The sequence below is a fragment of the Lynx canadensis genome, chromosome A2, assembly GCF_007474595.2.
Source record: "Lynx canadensis isolate LIC74 chromosome A2, mLynCan4.pri.v2, whole genome shotgun sequence".
NCBI lineage: Eukaryota > Metazoa > Chordata > Mammalia > Carnivora > Felidae > Lynx > Lynx canadensis.
Genome location: NC_044304.2, coordinates 40,813,997 through 40,829,007, shown reverse-complemented (window position 1 = coordinate 40,829,007; position 15,011 = coordinate 40,813,997). Strand labels below are relative to the sequence as shown.

General features: G+C 37.7%; 1 pseudogene; it reads left to right on the top strand.

Moving 5' to 3' along the window:
- The first annotated feature begins 292 nt into the window (after nucleotides 1-292).
- Nucleotides 293-460, top strand: LOC115509556 (annotated as a pseudogene).
- The last annotated feature ends 14,551 nt before the right edge of the window (nucleotides 461-15,011 follow it).

Here is a 15,011-nt window from a genome sequence, read left to right as displayed (position 1 = left end):
CGGAGCCTGGAGCCTGTTTCCGATTCTGTGTCTCCCTCTCTCTCTGCCCCTCCCCCGTTCATGCTCTGTCTCTCTCTGTCCCAAAAATAAATAAACGTTGAAAAAAAAATTAAAAAAAAAAAAGACTTTTGTCTGTTTTCTTCTAGTAGTTTTACAGTTTTAAGCCTTATGTGTATGTCTTCAGTACATTTGGAGTTGATACTTGTATATGGTGTGAGATAAGGGTCCAATTTCATCCTCAGCATGTGAATATCCAGTTTTCCTAGCACCATTCACTGAAGAGACTCCTCTTAGCTTTGCGCAGTGGCAGTATCGTAGCCAATGAGGTTTATCCGAGGCGCGATTATTGCTAATTGAAGAGACTCCTCTTACCCCGTTGTTTGTTCTTGGTACCTTTGTAGATGGTCAACTGACTATAAATGCCTGGATTCAATTCTGTGTTCTCTATTCTGTTTCATTGGCCTGTATGTCTATTTTTGTGCTGAAACCATACTGTCTCTTTTTAATGTATGATGTCAAATGTATGTTTTTCATAGATGCCTTTTATCAAGTTGTGCAAGTTCACTTTTATTCAAAGTTTATTGAGAGTTTTCAATCACTATGAGGTGATGAATTGTGTCCGTTACGTTTTCTGTGTATAATGATGATTATGTTTTTTTTGTCCTTCTATTAATACATTGTATTATATTAATTAGTTTTCAATGATAAGCCATCCTTACTTGGACGTGAATTTGAAATAGACTGGTATTAATTCATCTTTGAATGTTTGGTGGAATTAACCAGTGAAGCCATCAGGTCCTGAGTTTTTCTGTCTTGGGAGATTTTTATTATTGAATCAATCTTTTTACCAGTATTTTGTCTATTCAAATTTTCTCTTTCTTCATGATTCAGGTGTGGTAGGTTGTATTGTATGTTTATCAGAATTCATCCATTTATTTAGGTGATCCAGTTTGTCAGTATATAATTATTTATAGTAGTTTCTTGTGATCCTTATGTTTCTAGGGTATCAGCTACAGTGTTTCTTATTTTATTGATAATTTTGAGTCTGCTCTTCTTCTCTTAGTCTGGCTAAAGGTTTCTCAGTTTTATCTTTTCAACAAACCAACTCTTAGTTTTATTAGTCATTTCTGCTGTTTTTCTACTTTCTATTTCATTTACTTCTGCTCTGCTCTTTGCTATTTCCTTCTTTCTGCCAACTTTGAGCTTGGTTTGTTCTTTTTCTAGTTCCTGGGAGGTTTATCATTAGATAGTTTATCTGAGACATTTCTTGGTTCTTAATGTGGGTATTTATCGCTATAAACTTCCCTCAAAGGAATTATTTTGCTGTATCCCTTAAATTTTGGCATATTGTGTTTCTATTTTCATTGTCTCAAGATATTTTTTTATTTTCCTTTTGACTTTTTCTTTGAACCATTGACTATTCAGTATAATACCCGTATACCTGTGAATTTTCCAATATTCTTCCTGTTATCAACTTCTCATTTCGTACCATTGTGGTCCAAAAAGATACTTGGTATTTTTTGTTTTCTTAAATTTGTTAAGATGTGTTTTGTGCCCAAACTTATCTGTCCTGGAGACTGTTTTGTATGTGCTTGTAAAGAATGTATATTCTGCTGCTGTTGGATGGAATGTTTTGTATTAGTCTGTAAGATCCATTGGTCTCTGGTGTTATTTAAGTCCACTGTTTCCTTACTGATTTTCTGTCAGGATGATATATCCATTGTTGAAAGTAGGGTATCCAAGTCCCCTACTATTATTATATTGCTAAGATATGACCCCTTGAGGCCTAAAGACAATCACTGTCAATGCTTACAATCTCTGAAACTGAATGCTATTGCTACTGTTACTGCTTCATCGCCTCTTGATGTCAGACGTAGGTGAAATTATACTCAGTAAAGGAGACTCATTGTCAATTGTTATTACTCCCAATGATATAACTTTTAGAATCATTGACATAGCCTTTTCTGTACAATGACAGGGTTAGGAAATAATCTCTCTGACCAAGCACCAAGATTTCATTTCCATATTGGATTGTTTTGTGAAAGGTGAATTCACTAATCCTATCTCCTTCTACCTCAACAGCGAATTATTTTTCATGTGCCTCTTTGTACTTTTCCTACTATTTAGCCATGGCCAGATCCCGGTTGATCTGACCCTTTGGTGTGAAGTCTCAAAGATACTTGGTCATCTCTCATTCCAAAAGGTCTCCCACTCCTCTATAACATCATGGAGTCCCCACTGCACTCTAGACAGCAATAATCAAGCTTCATATTTCCTTGAATATGTTAAAAGGGAGGTAACACATCTCTTGGTGCTTGTGGGGCTGGAGTCCCAGCACTGTCTCACTCAAAATGTTAGAAAATGATCAGGAGAAGTGTCTATAGCACAATGAAAGAATACAAATGACTGAATATAACCAGGTATAAAAGATACAAGACAGACTGTAAATCCCTTTGGTCTTCTATACTTTCACCAAGAGGACCTCTACTTTCCTGCCTTCACAGTCACCATCACTCTCCCTCAAATAATACATCACTCCTTTTATGTACCCTAAAGGATAGAAGAATTAGATACAAGAATCAGAGGCAGAAAAGTGAGGGCTTAGCGGCGTCTGGGTGGCTCAGTCAGTTAAGAGTCTGACTTCGGCTCAGGTCATGACCTCGCGGTTTGTGAGTTCGAGCCCAACATCGGGTTCTGTGCTGACAGCTCGGAGTCTGGAGCCTGCTTCAGATTCTGCATCTCCTTCTCTCTCTGCCCCTCCCCCACGTGTGCTCTCTCTCTCAAAAATAAATGTTTTTTAAAAAAAAAAGATGAGGGCTTATACCTGATGCACTACTTTACATGAGTCTTTCCCTGTGTAGTCTTGAGATTTTACATAAATGATGCATGCCTCAACCATACAGAAGGCCCCTAATAAATGTGTATTGAACTGAATACAACGTGGCCAAATAACATTGGAATTATACAGATATATGCTGGAATTGTGACATCTCATTTAACTCTATCAACTTAAACATTTTTATTTGTCCTGTCGGAGAAAAACAAAGCAAAAGACAGAAATAGTTTATATGATGCAAAAGAGAAATCATTTAAATAATGCAGACAATTTCCTTCAAGAAGCACATGGCTTACACTGAGTGAGCATGAGAGACGGAGATGTGAGACTGCTGTGCCCTAAGTATGTTTTAGTCCCTATGGAAACTCATACTCATAGTGTAGTAATTGCACCGTACTGAGTGTGAACTGGAGGACTCATTATATGCATCATTCGTACACTGTGGCCCCTCAACGTGAGTCAGCTCCACCATCTGGTGCTCAGCTGAAGAAATCAAGGTCTATTTCAGTGTTGGAAGAAAACTGGCTGTGTTAGACACGTTGAGAATTTCCTTATCAGTTTCCAGTGTGGTGCATAAATGTGGCTACAGCAAATCTTGCAGCATGCTACCAAGAATATATAGAACAGAAATTACGAAGCCGTGGCACCAAGCACTCCATTGAGGGCAATGTTGAGAAGTCAGGTGCAAGATAATGGTAATTGACTGTATATGATTTTCATCTTAATATTTTTATATTATAACACCCAAGGGAGATGCAACTCCATCACATTTAGGATATGATTTTAAATCTAAGCTTTGAACGGTTGTACTTATTGACACATACCTTCTCACTTTCATTATAATTGAATTTGAAATACACATAGCATAGCTGCATAACCTTCAACCAGTCATCTAAATTCTGTTTGGTCATCTGTAAAACCAGCAGGTGGGACTTTTTGATCACTAATGCCCCTTCCAGTAGTATTATTCTCACTCCAAATGCATTAAATCCCACTCTGTATGCAGAATGATCTAACTGGGAGATGATTTGGCTAAGGCTTCATTATAAAAATCAGAGCTGGGAAGCCATTTTTGTGACACAGAGGATAGTCAGACAGAATTGGGCATATGAGCTCGCTGAGTGAATTGTTGCGATTAATGCTAATGAAATTCTATTTTTATGAGTTGTCCCTTGACAGCAGTTCTTAAGTAAAAAGATAGGACTAACATCTCAAGCACAATGCACCGCACAATCAGCAAACAGAGAAATAACCTTTATTAAATTACCCTTGAGTCAAAAGCCTGTTGTCTCTGAGATTAGCCCTTGTCATCATTTCTGATTAAAAAACCAGCTGCCATTTATGGCCAAGGATTTAATTTGAGGACATGTTAGAAAAATAACTATTTATAGCAGTTTTATACATTTGAAGCACTTATTAGGCACATTTGAAATTCCATTACAATAAATACAAGAGGAATATAGTAATAAAGTATGATTTCTGATTATTCTCAACAAGCCCTGGGAACTTTACCGTACCAGCCCCATCTGACATAATGAAGACAAACTTTTGTTACCCACATTCAGCTACTCTAATTAGATATTTGCTAAAAAGTGTGTAACAAGAAATATCTCTGGGACATACTAATATATAAACTAATTGAAGTGTTTCAAATTATATTCCTATTATGAAAGTTTACATTTTAATCCAGATTTAAGCATTGCCTAGGCTTTATTTTTTGAATGCTTATTTATTTTTGAGAGAGACAGAGAGAAACAGAGAGAGAGCGTATGAACTGGGGAGGGGCACAGAGAGAGGGAGACACAGAATCTGAAGCAGGCTCTGAGCTGTCAGCACAGAGCCCGACACAGGGCTTGAACTTGGGAACCGTGAGATCATGACCTGATCTGAAGTCGGATGTTTAATTGACCGAGCTGCCCAGGTGGCCCAAGCATTGCCTAGACTTTGAAGGAAAGACTGTCAGTCCATGGGGGGAAAAAATCTCTCTCCCAGGGAAACACTTTGCAATTAAACAGCTCTTTTCTGGTAGTTGTCTGTTTTGCTCTCGTACAGCAGACTTAGTCACTTTTTTTTTTAATAGCCCCTGTGTCCTCTGTTTATACAAACAATTATCTAAGAAAAGACTGAAAACACAGAAAGTTGTCAAAGTTAATTGAGAGCACCAGGACCAGAATTTAGAATTGAGGTTATTAAAAATGAGAGTTCAGTTTATTTATTTGCAATCAGATCATGTTTTTTGTTTGTTTTGTTGTCTTGTCCAATATGTTTTTAGTTTCTAGTGTTTCTTGTTACTTCTTGGGCATCTCCTGTTAAGGCTCTAGGCTAAGAATTTTATTCTGGAGACCGCAGAAAGGGATGACTCAGAATAACCTAAGACAATTGATTTTTAACTTTTGGCTTTGAAGACACATAATGATTGTTATGACAAAAGATGACTACTCCATGACAGAAGGCTTCCTGACCCGTCCCTCTCTCTCCCTATCTCCTGTCACAATAACAATATCATGGGCTGCTGAAATGGGAGGAGAACTGGGTAGTAATAAAGAACTTGGACAGGCATGGGCTTTAAGAAGGAGCCCTGGACCCTGAGACTGGATCCCACGGCGGGGACCTAGAAAACCTACAAGAGGTTGATAAGGCCCCCATGCCTTGTATAGCAGATTCTCCTAGTTACCCCCTACACACACACCATATCTGTTTCCTCTTTTCTGTAGTAACAGAAATGGCAAGTATTAATGGCCACAATGGGTGAGTAAATGTGGCTTTTCCCCTTCTTCTCCTTGGCTGAAGAAAAGAAAAAAAAAAAGGCAAAAACTTGACCACAAGATAGAAGTCCCAGGTTGAGTATAACAGAGCAAGAAAGTAAAAGAAGCCTAGATAATGATACATTGAATGCACCTTATCAGCCTTCAACCATGACACTAGCACAGAACCACCTTCCCTATTTTTGCATGAAGGAGAAATTAACTTCTGTCTTGTTCACATGACATTGTGTTGATGTCTGAGAAAAGAGCTCAACTCTGTCCTAATATAGTACGTAAAGCCCCAACCCTGGCCAGATATCGGTCTTCCCCGCTCAACAATGGCATGGGTATAGACAAAATTTCTGCAAGATATATCTAGGCAAATGAAACTGAGACCTCTTCAGATAGCTTCCATGGCTACAGCAGAATTTGGGAGGGCCGGGAGCATGGGAGTAGAGATTCCCACCAGTCAATATAGTGCAGGAATGGTAGATGGTTTACCATGTGCCGCTCACAGCGAGCAGAAGGGTTTGAAAATGCCCGGCAGTTGAAAAAGGGAGACTCAGGGGCACCTGGGTGGCTCAGTCGGCTAAGCGTCCGACTTCGGCTCAGGTCACCATCTCACTGTCTGTGAGTTCGAGCCCCGCGTCGGGCTCTGTGCTGACTGCTCAGAGCCTGGAGCCTGTTTCAGATTCTGTGTCTCCCACTCTCTCTGACCCTCCCCCGTTCATGCTCTGTCTTTCTCTGTCTCAAAAATAAAATAAAACATTAAAAAAAAATTTTTTTTAAAAAAAAGGGAGACTCACTAGCCACATGACCTGATGACCAAAGTCCAGAGAGGAATGAGAATTTATCAGCAAATGCCAATGTTGATAGACTATTGACCCAAACAAGCTTGTGCTCACCCCCACCATAAAGAATATGCCTTGCCATGGCAGAAACCCGCTGGAACTCAGACACAAACCCAGAGAGAAAGGAAGGGAATAAGGGATTCCTGAATTTATTGAAATTAATTTTTTCCTCTTAAAAAATAGCATCTTTCATAGACATTAAGTCCTAAAACACTAAAGTTCTAAAAGCTGAAAACATTCCCAGTTCTTACATTTACTTACTTTGTGGTCTATGACTTGTACTTGCTGTGCAAAGTAATTGGTTGATGGTCGAGGGAGGTAGAGTTTAAAATGTTTTCATATTAACCAGTTGCTGGATTACCCATTACATTCATCCATTTATCATTCTGCCTCCAATTATTACATAATGTCTGGCATATATTATGCATGCAAATATTGTAAAATATCTGTTTAATTATTCTAGTTCATTCTATGGTATAGTATAAATAAATTGTGTTCCATAAATAATTGCAGTAAATTTAAAAATTATCCCCCTCCTGGTTTAAATATGCATAAATTCCTTAAAAGCTCCTACAGACATCCCCTAACCTGTATACCACCAACTCATTACTTTGAATACACATATTCCACTTTATAATCTATTTTGGAATACACTATTAAATCTGAATGATAATATTGGTGACATTTTTCCTTTTAAAGACATTTGAGGGGCGCCTGGGTGGCGCAGTCGGTTAAGCATCCGACTTCAGCCAGGTCACGATCTCGCGGTCCGTGAGCTCGAGCCCCGCGTCAGGCTCTGGGCTGATGGCTCAGAGCCTGGAGCCTGTTTCCGATTCTGTGTCTCCCTCTCTCTCTGCCCCTCCCCCGTTCATGCTCTGTCTCTGTCCCAAAAATAAATAAACGTTGAAAAAAAAAATTAAAAAAAAAAAATAAAGACATTTGAGTGATAGTTTGCCGTTGACAAAAACCTTAATGTGGCAGTACCCATAGATAAACTCTCAACCTCTGTTTTTTTATCTTAGCACTCATTACTTATAGTATTAGTTACTATTCATCACATACTTTTTGAACATTCATTACACCCAAGATGCTGGGGTATCAATGCAGAGGTAGTAGAGAACAAACTCAGAGAACAAGATTCTTAGAGTCTTAATAACAAAGGAAAGTCTATTTAAGATGAGATCTGACCCTTGAATTGTGTTAACTGGACAGTGGGGCAAAAGAAAGGGGGGAAGAGAATGGAAGTGTTCCCAAACAGGGAAAAAAGCACATTTGAAGTAATAGGTGGAAAATTGCAAACTCTAAATGGCTCTGTCATCTGAGGAAGGGAAGCTGAAAAGGTATGGAGCATTAATACACATTTCAGGAGTCAGCAAACCCTAGAAGGAACCTATGGCTAAAGCCCATTTTCCTAAAAACTCTTACAGAGAATTAGAGCCCTACAGTCATAAGTCAAGTGCTTTCAAACTTGTAATTTAGCTCAAGTCAACTGTTTTCCTTTCTGCCTCTCAGTAGAAGGTATCAAGAGGTCTGGAGGAGAGAGTGACCAGCAGATTTGACCACATTTATGATTGTATATTTTAACAATTATTTAGAACCTTGACATATACTTTAGATTAATTTTATTGATTTTCAGAAAGATTTACAGTTTATAGATTTTTTAAAGGAATTTTTTCCCCATTCCCATTGCCAGTCCTCAATATTAGGCTGGAAATCTCTTCAGAAAAGAGATCATCCATTGAGATAAACAGGGAGAAAATTGATTTGCCCTCGACCTCTTAGACTGTTATACTATAGGAGCAGAAACAGAGACTGCCTCTTGAATAAGGGATGGTGATTGGGTACAAAATTGTTAAATTAGAAAAGCTAATTAATTTCATTGGTCATTTTTATCTTCCCTAAACTGACACAATTTGCGGTAATTCAAATTCACCAAGAGTTAGGAAACTTGTGACAGATGGAAGAAATAAGACTATACTTTGGGGAAAACATCACTGTTCCTCACATCCTAGACACCATGGCAAGCCTGTTGACTACAGTCTACTGAGAACTCTAGAAGAAATACCATTTAAATAGCCCACAATAGAAGGAAGATTCTGGACTTTAAAAACAATCACATTGCCAATATTCCCTTAAAATTGCTACACAAGAAGGAGTATCTCTACAGGTAGAATGTAAACCCAGTTCAGAGCTGAGTTACGGGGTATAGTTACTATACCTTTAGAAATTACACCAAAAATATTGGTATATAATTCCAAATTTTGTAAGATATGTGCTTCTCTGGGGTACTATATCTGAATAAACTAGTTCACTAAATTGCAAACTCCCAAGACAGAGAAAATGGTTGAAAAGAGAGGAAAGACTCTATAGAGAATGCACTATATAAAGTTGAAAAGCCTTTCCCTTAAGAGCCGTTAGTCAAAAATCCAAAATTATAAATAAAAATAAAGATAAGTAAATAAGGAACTTTAAAAATAGATGTTTGGTAACTTTCAACCATTATTCTGGGGTAGATTCAACAGTGGAAGTCAAAGGAGCCTTGTTCTCTCTTTGGTAATGGACTCAAAATGAAGGCCTGAAGAGGAACCATAGTCAGAAAAATAACTGGAGTGGTAAATTACCAATTTAGAAGATCTCCCACATGTGGCTAAATATTTTCAAAAAGTCCTATAAAGTAAACACATTGGAAATCAACACAAACATCTGGCTCTGCAGATAAAACTGGCCCCCCAATAAAACAAAGGTTTCTCTATTCTCCAACAGCCAAGAAACTGTAAATAAGGACACTTGTAGATATTGCAAACAAAAGAGTCCTTGGAAGAGCCAACATCACTTAGTGGAAAACAAAAAGACAGCTGTCCAAATCTATTTAATAATGCTGCTTCAAGGGAAATATAAGAACCCAGTATTTCCTGTCCTTTCTGTAAACTCTGTGGTGAGTTGTCTACCAGTACAAATGAACAACAACACAATCTTCTTATTGATACAACACCTCTCCACACACTTCAATCCCCCTGCCATAGCAGATCAAATCCCTCGGAGCACTCCCGCCACTTAAATCCTGGGAATTTCTAATATTCCTAAGTCCTTGTACTGTCCCAACTTAAAATTGTTACTTTGGGACTCTTATTAGAAAAACACTTCTTTCTCTTCTGTGACTCAGCTTCTGCAAATGTAATAGGTATTAATCTACTTAGCAAATGGAACTGCCAGGTAGAACATACTACAGAAGGATTATTTTTAGAAGTTGCAGAAAATTCTACACACTATGAATGTGGGTAGTATGCTATTGTGGGTATGCTATGCTATTGTGGGTAGTAATATACCTACATTGTATATGATTCAAAAAACCCTTGTGGTATTAGCTGGGTTTCCAGAAACTCCATAGGCAAAACACCCTTCTTCACACTTTGGCAAAAATAACTAGAGCAGAACCTATAAGATTCCGGATTTATTTTTCTAAAACTTTCCCAAAATTTCCTCAGTGCCCTGTTAGAGCTGAAGTCATTGAAGTTCCCATGCCAATTATGTCCTCATCTGGGACATTCCAACTTACCATGATAGGAAAACACATTTATTGGTACAGTTGTTGTGAATTAAGCAAAGCCTTGCCACAAACTCTAAAACTTTACTGTCTTTATCATTCTCAATATACTGGAAGAGTAGTTAAAACAAGTCAGCCATTAAAATTGAAATTACCTAAAAAAATCAAATACTCTTGGGTGCGATAGTCTCAGGCCCTACCCTTATCTCATACAGTCCCGTGCTTTTCCCCTTCAGGATCTCATAGATTCTCTCCTCATGAAGTGGTCACTACCAGACATATGTGATCAGGGATAACTCCACCCAGACCTGATTCCAATCTTATACCAGTCCATGTAGCTGAATATTATAAGGAAAATAACCAATAACAACCCAGTATACTCTGTCCCATCATTTACAGGTACAGGCTATATCTTTCATTACTCGCAACTCATCTGTATCACGTGACCTAACACATGATTTGGTCACACATGATTTGGGGTACTCCAAAAATGTCAGAGTGCAGGTGCCATAGACTCATTACATCATTCAAATCCTGTAGCCACACTACCTTATTACCTTCATTTTGCAGAAGACAAAACTCTTGGTCAATTCATTTGCCTGAGGTCAGATATCTAGTACATGGGGAACCTGGGATTTGAACCCAGGTTGTCCAAGAAATGTAACTACTTGGGAAAATGATACATGCAGGGAATTTGAAAAATTAGTTGATATTGAATGCTATCACTACCGGATAGCTCTTCAAAAAATGGAACTCAATTATATTCGATGTTGTATTCCATAGAATTATGACCAAATTTATTTGCCAAAACTGCCTGTTCAGGGTTGTCTCAGGTACTTGTTTCTTCTCCCTGGCATGGATTTTGTCACCTTGATAATTTGGAAATTATTACTCAGAATGTTTATTTGTGTGCAAGAAATGGGCAAAATTCTTAGAGATAATGAGAGGAGAACGTGTGATCCAGCTGTCGTAGGAAGACCCGACCAAAAACAGTGTTGGTTTTTGAGAGTGGCTTGGTTACCAAAGGGACAATGAACAGGTTTTCAGAGTTCTGGCCAGTTCCATCATCTTGTGGTAGTAATTATCCTAAAAAATGACCTGATTTCTTTAGTTCTCGTGGTGATTGGGTAAAATATCCTCCTCCAGAACTCTCTTCCAGCTCTTCAAATATGTGAGGCTGACAGAAATGAAGCTGGCAAATTAATGCATAGAGCATCATCTCGCATATGTAGCTCTGCCCAGATTATGCATATGCATATAGTTCCCTCATTAGCATTTACTGAAAGGAAAAGAGCATAAAATAATAGATGCACATTGGCAATCTGTAGAGAAATGGAAATAATGAGAGCCTCGTCGCTTTTAAATTCCTCTAAAAATATTTTTAGAAGGCAATTTCTGTTGATCTTTATTTTCACTGGTGTATGTGAAATAGCTCTCCTGGATTTGTTTTTGTTTTGCAATAGACATGACATGCATTTTCCTGAAGACTGGGAAATTAGATGCAGGCCCCACGTGCCTTTCTCCTCCTGAAATTTACATTACAAGCACTTGATTTATTGGTCTTTTAAAAGTCCAGAACACCCACAGATCTGCCAACTGACTTTTATTTATTATCAATTTTCTCCAGTGTAGACTGAAGTAACTCCATCAGTTATTCTTCACCATTACCATTTTCCCTCTCATCTACCTATATATTCTTTTTCATTATGCGAAGTATTAATGTTCCTTTCAAATCCCTTTCTGCCCACTGCTCCTCTTCATTTTATTTTCCCATCTTTGCCTTTCATTTCCTACGCTAAATTTCTACTCACCTGGTGATTGCTTTCAAACCCTTTTGTATTAACCTTAGATTTTGAACTTTGTCATAAATGCTTTATAGACCCATCCTCGTTACTAAAAAAGAAAGGCATACTTGGGCTTCAAAATCCATGAGATTATAGAATTTAGCCATTGGATTTTAAAGTGGACCTGCATAATAAAAACATTTTAAATATACACTTTTCCACTCCAAATATCTAAATTTTCAGGCATCAGTTTTCTCATTATTCAACAAGCCCTGAACACTGAGTACATTTTAATTGAATTCACCAGAGGAATATTCCTGAATGACAAATACATTGTGCATCCTTTGCAAGAAAGACCTGTGCCCATTTATGAATTTATGCAACCCATGAATAACCAAAATCATGTTCATTTAAAAGGCTTATTAATCCTGAATGAATTATTTAGATACCACCATTTTATAGACCTGAGGAGCCACATTGGTTCCATAAATGAATGAAGGGGTGAAAAGATTGACAGACCTGTGGCAAAGATGTAAAAAATATGGACACTAAAGAAAAGCATTTTTCTAAAGCCACTTTAAAAAACAAGACAAACAAAATTTTGCTGGACATCCCCAAATTGTGATTCCAGTGTTGTTCCCACCCAGCTGATAAGTATAATTTCTGCTCATTATAAAATAATCATTGTATATAGTGTATTGTTTTTATTCAATTCTAAAACCAAAATTGTCTTGGATAGTCCCTATTTAAAAGTGATTGGATTTATTTTCAATAATCTCATGAATCCAAGAGTTCAAAATATAATCATAGTAATTTTATTTAGGAATACATTTTGCTGCAAATCACCGAAAAACCTACAATAATGGCTTAAAAATATTTTTTGGTATGGCAATCAGTTTGTGGTTCAGCAACAACATAGCAGTTTCATTGACATCAACAGGTATACAGGCTTTTCTATCTTTCCAACTTTAATCCGTAAGCTTTCATCTTGACATTGTTTACCTCATGATCACAAGCTCGCTGCTGCATTACTAGGCTTCATGTGTGTATTTCAGGCATGGGGGAGTGCAAAGAGACAAGTTATTTTTATGTCTCGATGAGATTTTGCCTTTATTTCTGGAAAGAATATCTTCCCAGGAACTCTGACTTCATTAGCAAAACAATATAACATGGCCAACTCAAAACCCCATGAGAGTCAGGAAACTGAATAATTTGGTGTGCTTGTCTATATACTAACAGCTAAGATGAATAGGACTGTGAGTGATTTTGCAGTAATGGATCTGCATATTTCCAGTTTGTTCCTACTTCAAGATTGGAAAGGAAACCTGAGAGGTTACTCAAGATACTATTATGACAACGGTATTTTTAAAAAATAATAACTGAGGGGCTCCTGGGTGGCTCAGTCGGTGGGGTGGCTGACTTCAGCTCAGGTCAGGATCTCACAGTTGGTGAGTTTGAGCCCCACATTGGGCTCTGTGCTAACAGCTCAGAGCCTCGAGCCTGCTTCAGATTCTGTGTCTCCCTCTCTCTCTGCCCCTCCCCCACTCACTCTCTCTCTCTCTCTCTCTCTCTCTCTGAGAAATAAAGAGACATTAAAAAAGTTTTTTAAATGATAATAACTGAATATAAGATATACAGGATAAGGGAAGTGGACTCTGAAGCTTGATAGATTTGAACCTATTTTGAAAACCAAGAAATACCATGCTAATGGGGTTAACCTTGATCCCATGGACCACTGTCTTCTCCTGGGCTATACACTAGAATCCCTTAGGGGCCTTTTCAACAATATTAATAGTCCGTTAAATCAGAACTTCTAGGGGTAAGGCTTAAACATCTATACTTAAAATTTAGTGATTCTAAAGTGCAGCCAGGGTTGAGAGAAGTGCCTCTGAACATTATTGGGGAGGATTCGAGATTGTAGAGCAAACACAAGTAGACCAAACCATTTATAGATTCATTCATAACATGAATAGAGAATAAAATTGATTGGTCAATGTAAATGTCCTTTATATAAAACTCATGTAAATAAGTCCTTAATGAATGAAGCTTGACTTTGAATAAAAATTTGGAACTCGAACATGTCTTTAGAAATTATTTGTAAAAGTGTAGAAGTACATCATTATTTATAGTTTTAATATCATTGATCGTGAAGACCCTGAAAGCCCACAATACATCACTATCACTTTTGAATTACATGTTTTCAATAGTTTCTTTTTAAAGTCTAATTTGTTTCAAACTACTTTAGGTGTTTTGATCTGTGCAATATTCAACCTTGGTTGTATATTTTGGTATCCCTGTCATACAGTTAATTTGTAGGACAAATTTGTATTACATATACTGACACTAAACCTGAGTATTCTTCATACAAACTGCAGATAACATCTGAGCTTCCTCTCTACCATTTTTTATAATTTAACACACACACACACACACACACACACACACACACACACACGTAATCAAAAAGTTTTATATTTATCCCTATTGAATCTCTCATGTGTTCAAGCCTATCACCTCCCCCTTTAAAACCCCTTTGAATCCTATCATTTTGACCTCAATTATTTCCTGTCTTTCCTAATTTTCATTTATCTGTCAGTATGATTATCAAACACTTTTAAAGATATTTCAGCTGCAAGAAACACAAGTAAAGTCAAACTTGTTTAAGCCACAAAGGAGGCTATTGGCTCATAATAACAACTGCAGAGGTAGAGCGTGCTTTGGCGTTGAATGTTTGTGTTATGTTCTGAAGGACTCGGGCTCTGCACTCTTTCCTCAGCAATCACATCAGCTTCCTCTAAGACTGTTCCTCCTTATAAGTCATGAGATGCTTGCCAGAGCACTTGAGGCTAAATGCTCCCGCAGTCACATATAAGACAGGATATACCTTCTGTTCCAATTATAATTTCTTGGAAGTCCCCAGAAAAAGCCCCACTGTACCCCCACTGGCTCACCTCCTCTCAAACCCTCAATTAGAGAAATGCCATGAACTGAAGGATGTCCCAACCACTCATTGGCAAATAATATGAGATGTCTAGGACTGATGTAACTAATCAGGTCCAACTCCTAGAAATGTGGTCATTGCACAAAACCCTCAGTCTTTTGCAGTGGAATCAGTTTACCATGAATATTAGAAAGGCAACACCAGCTTCCACTATACTGGCCTCTTCGTTTTTATCCAAGTCGTTGATGTGACTCAGGAATTTTGTATATGCTTGTTCTTCTCCCTGGAACATCTTTCTTTGAAGATGTTCT